Consider the following 5,236-nt stretch of genomic DNA (forward strand, 5'->3'; position numbering starts at 1 on the left):
CAAAAAATGGACGGAGGTCAAAAATAAACCAAAGGATGGGGACGAGGGAAGACAACAGAGGGCAGGAGGTGGTATTGCTCCACTGCCTCTCCGTAGGAGTGGATGAAGCCATTGGATTCCGGCAGATCTGAGGAAAGAGCCACCTATAAGGTAGGCCCTGGGAGGTGGATACACCTGGACCCCACTTCCCTACCTTACTAGCTACTTCCACCCTTGGGACTCAGGTTCCACACTCAAAAAAAGAAAGCTCACAATAGCACCACCTTACAGTGCGGTGGTAAACATTAAGTGGGGTATTTCACGTAAAGCACGTTGCGTGGTTCCCAACACACAGAAGTGCTCCTAAATGCCCACCCTTCCTACCTACCCCTCGGCGTTTCCTGCCTCATATTCCCTTCACCTTGAATGATATGCAGAGTCAGAGCTGAATTTCTCAGTTTCCAAGAGAAACTATTTTCAATTAAGCAACAAGAACCGCATGTCTCTTTTGCACTTAGATTCACACTAGGAGGGCAGCCCTGGTGGCTCAGCGGTTTGGTGCCACCTTCAGCTCAGGGCCTGATCCCGGAGACCTGGGATTGAGTCTCATGTCAGGCTTCCTGCATGGAGCCTGCTTCTCCCTCTGCCTGTGTCTCTGCCTCTCTCTCTCTCTCTGGTCTCTCATGAATAAATAAAATCTTAAAAAAAAAAAAAAAAGATTCACACTAGGAATTAAGAAATTGTCTTTGCCTTCTATCCTGTAGGAATTCATAAACTCAAGCTCTGAAATGAGACAGAGGAGTAATAAGAACCACTTGTGGTTTTATCATACATTGCTAAATGTTGAGAAACAAAGTCTATGAAAAAGTATACAGAAGAGTTCATAAAACCAAAGTCACGTGAAGAGAGGAAAACGTTGAACAAGATAGTTTTTTGTGCAGAGCTAAATTTAGAGGAATAAAGAGTCCATGAAATATTATATACAACAGAAAATTGATGTGTCAAGGAAAAGGAAATTTGAGTGGGTTGGAGCCACTTAGGTAGGATTTCATATCATGCATTTGGTATTGTTCATTCACCTGTTTGCTCTCCAGCTGTGTTACAGTTGTCTGGGGGCAGTTCTGGGTGAAGGGAGCTGGGATCAGCAGATACCACCAAGGATGGGGGCACTGGGCTCCATGCCAGCAGTCAGGGAACTGCTCGACCCCAGAGGGAGCCCATACTGGGAAAATCAGAGAGACGATGATAAGGATTGGGGAGGTCTGCTCTTCCGACTCTGAGTTACAGACCTACTAACTTACCACTGACTTCCACCTTACACCCCCACATCAATCACTTAGTCTTCGAACTGAGCACTTTTTCCCAGGGAGGACTGAGCAAGAAGGAATTTCAGTACCCCATGCAAAACTCTCTAATATTAGAAGACACTCAAAACACATATGCCATGGGAAGAGTGACATCATATCCCATACAATCTTAAAAGAAGCAAAAATCAATTGAAATACAATGATTATACCACTTATCAAGGTAGAGATATGAATGTACATACATGTGTATATGTATGTATAGCAAGTACCATCTACCAGCCCAGTGTTTGGTATCTAAAGGACACCCGCCAGAGCGCCTCCCAGGTTCAAGGCCCCCATCGGCACCTGCAGCTGGGCTTCCATTCTGTTTTCTGGAACCTCTGATCCGCGAGCAGGTTGGCCCCATCCTGGCAGGTGTGTTGTGCATCAAGTCAATATTTCCCTGCTGACCCTTCAGTATTTCTCCGGCCAGGACACTCAGTTTCCCGTGCTTGTGCTTTGCAATTGTAGATGTCAACACACTCCATCCACGTGGGGGACATGACGTTTCCATAGTAACTAATGTATTTCAACAGAGGGAAATGGAGGATCCTCAACTATAAATAGAGTAAAGATTGAAGAAAATGAGTAGGAGCCCAGGGCATGTGATGGGCTGTCTTGTGGCAAAGAGAGGTTGGGTGTTGGGTGGTTGTGTAGCAAATTCCAGGCTGGCTTCATCTCTGTCCTCATCAATTCATGGCCCGGTTCATATCCATCAAGTACTTAGCTGTGTCCAGGGAAACCTTTCTCTCTAGATACTGTTTTTTACTAGATAATTACAATAATAAAGACAATCATTACAAAAGATTCTGTAAAATTTTAATATCGTTATATGTAAATTACCATCTATTGATCAGGTAAGGGCAGGCTGGTAGGGGTGCCGCGGATGGTGTGATCCAAAATGAAATTACTTAACCACATACATGGACTCCCAGCAGATCTAAGTAGACGAATCCCAGTGCCTCAATGACCCACTGGAGCTGCACAGTGCATCTCTCTCCACAACTGCCTTCATGCATACCGTCTACCCTGAAGGGGAAAAATAATTACAATTTAGAGCATCAATTATTCAACTAATCACAGAGTCACAGGTTCGGAGGGACCTTGAAAGGCGGTCTGGTTTCCGCTCTGGCCCCCAGGCTGCATTGTATTAGACACATCCAAGACAGACTGGTTCCCTCCTGATCTAACATGATGAATTATCCGTCACGATAAACACTCCTGAACAAAGACTGCGGCCCCCTAGCTCCACACGAACCCTTTATGCCACCTCTTACTTTTTAAATTTTTAATCCAGATGCTTCTTGTGTCTTAAACAGAATCATCGCCCCAGAGAATTTTTTGCCAAAATCTTGTGATAGCCTTTGCTACTACATTTTAACTCAACATCCTCTTCTTTTATTGTCAGACACAGGGAGAGTTTTGTTTGTTGCTTCTTCCTCATCACTCCACACATTTCCAACAATTACTATGCCTCTCGGTGTCCACATACAGCATTATTTTATGACAAAGAAAAATATTCACAAAATGCAGTTAAGTAAAAAATATGAGGTTATATTTCTGGGGGGGGAAAAGCAATAAAGGGAAAAACCAGGCAGCTGAATAATTACAGCCTGGCATAGAGAAGGAAGACCAAGAGGGTGATGCATGCAAATGTTAATGGTTACTGTCTCTGGATCCTTGAAGTAAGAGCACGGGGTATCCTGTTACTCTTTCCCAATATTTTGAAAGTCCTGAGCATATTTTGGAGTCACAGCATTACTATGGTATTAACAAAAATTATAATAAAAATGAATAAAGAGATTTATTAAAATCAAAGACGAAAGAAGAGTCAGAGCCTGAGTTCAAACACCGGGAGAGGAGGCTGATTCCAAATCATTAGGTCTGTGGTATCTGAGCCAAGTGCTCACAGGCTTGCCAAGGGAGGAGAGGAGCTGTGCGAGCTTACCTTCTCTCACTGAATGAGCAAATCTCTCCATTTCTAAACTTCCTATCCAATCAAAATTACCACCTAAATGGCCAAATAGTTTAATGTGTGTTAATATCAAAAGATGTAATTTTAGCCAAGAGGATTGCATTTGGCAATCAATAGGGCTATGATTAAGGTTTCATTTCATGAGGGACAGGATGAGTAATTGTGATACACCTTTACTAGGACCCATTGGCCCTTGCGTAATTATAAACCCTTCTAACAAATTGCCACTTCCGAAGTGGACACCAGTTTAAGTTACATTTTTGGCCATCTGAATTTAAGAATTCCTAACACGATATGGCTATGTGCTAGAGCCAATCTTTGGTTCAAATTGATCCAGTGTCTGAATCTCCGATGATTTTCCACCAAAAGGATGCTCTTAAATTTAGTCTCTTGCCCTCCTTCAACAACACCCACCAAAAAGGGAGGGGAGAGAAAGAAAGAAAACATTTGTCCACTCTCCACAACCAGTCTCAAGCTACCATGGTGACACCACAGACCTCAGAACTGGAAAGAAATGTGCACAACTGGCCCACGTGAGTTAGGGCGACCTGGCTCTAGCACATCATTGTTCGTAATTCCAAGGCCATTACTGAAAATTTCCTGAATTTCAACCTATGAAAACAGAAGAGCTCTGCGTAATTCAAAATCATATTATAAATCATGGAAGATCTGAATAAGTAGAAACCATGCTGTGTTCAGGGATTAGAAGATTCAACCTACGAAAGATACCATATTGCCCCAAAATGATCTCTGCAATTCCAAATCCGAACACCAGGTTGAGGAGATATAGACAATGGAAAGAGAAAGAAACTAGAACAGTTAAGACATTTTTGAGGAAGAATAAGGCAATGTACAGCACTCCAATTCAAGACCCTTTAACCAGATGCAGAAACAGTGTAGTGTGGGCAGAGGGACAGACACAGGCACCAATGGTGCAGAGTCAAGAGCTAGAAGTAGACCCAAACAGACACGCCAAACAACTTAATGGAAGAAGAATAGTGTTCTTTTATGTAAATAAAAAGTTTTTATTTAAATTCCAATTAGTGGGGCCACGTGGGTAGTCAGGTTAAGCACCTGACTTTTGCTTTCAGCTCAAGTAATGATCTCGGGATCATGTTGGACTCAGTTGGGAATCTGCTTGAGATTCTCTCCCTCTGACCCTCCCCCTTCCTTGCACTCACACTTGCACTCTGTCTTTCTGTCTCTCAATAAAAAAGAAAGAAAAGAAAAAAAGAAAAGAAAAAAAGAAAAGGAAAGGAAAGGAAAGGAAAGGAAAGGAAAAAAGAAATAGAAAGAGAAGACAATCTTCAGGGTCTAGGGCTAGGCACAGTGTTCCTAGATCTGGCTAGTACAGCGTGAACCCCCCTCCCAAATTAATAAAGTGGATTTCATCGGAATTAAAAACTTCCATGCTGTGAAAATCCCTGTGAAGAGCATTAAAAGACAAGCCTCAGGCTGGGGGATAGAATTTGCAAACCACGTACCAGAGAGGAGACTTGTATCCAGAATGTATGAAGAATTCTCAAGTCACAGCAGTAGAAACACCAGTGACCCAGTTAGGAATCGGGCAAAGACATGAACAGCAGATACTAGTAGCAATAGGCATGAAATGATGCTCAACACCGTCAGCCTCTAGAGGATGGGCAAACTGGAAAGCACAATGAGATGTCACTCATTGTGACTGAGTAGGACACTCAAAATAACAAACGGGGGTAGCACCACATGCTGGCACAGAAGCAGAGACATTGGATCCCTCCTCATTGCTGGTGGAAGGACCATAGTGTGGCTACTCTGGGAGGCAGTTTGGCAATTTTTTGTAACTTAAAATGCACTCCCTTATAGCCAAAGCCATCCTACTCTTTCTTGGATATCTACCCTGGAGAAACCAAAACTCATGTGCAAATAAATAAATAAATAAATAAATAACCAACCAACC

At 42.9% G+C, this 5,236-nt stretch overlaps 1 long non-coding RNA gene across 1 annotated transcript; it reads right to left on the reverse strand.

The window, feature by feature from the left end:
• Positions 1 to 562: 562 nt before the first annotated feature.
• On the reverse strand, positions 563 to 4,915 carry LOC144313384 (uncharacterized). Its single transcript, XR_013379044.1, has 4 exons — positions 4,785 to 4,915; positions 2,249 to 2,354; positions 1,632 to 1,882; positions 563 to 1,201 (listed from the first exon to the last, which is right to left on the reverse strand). It is a non-coding gene; the product is annotated as an uncharacterized LOC144313384 (long non-coding RNA).
• Between the last annotated feature and the right edge of the window lie 321 nt (positions 4,916 to 5,236).

Source organism: Canis aureus, chromosome 5 (genome assembly GCF_053574225.1).
Source record: "Canis aureus isolate CA01 chromosome 5, VMU_Caureus_v.1.0, whole genome shotgun sequence".
NCBI classification, from domain to species: domain Eukaryota; kingdom Metazoa; phylum Chordata; class Mammalia; order Carnivora; family Canidae; genus Canis; species Canis aureus.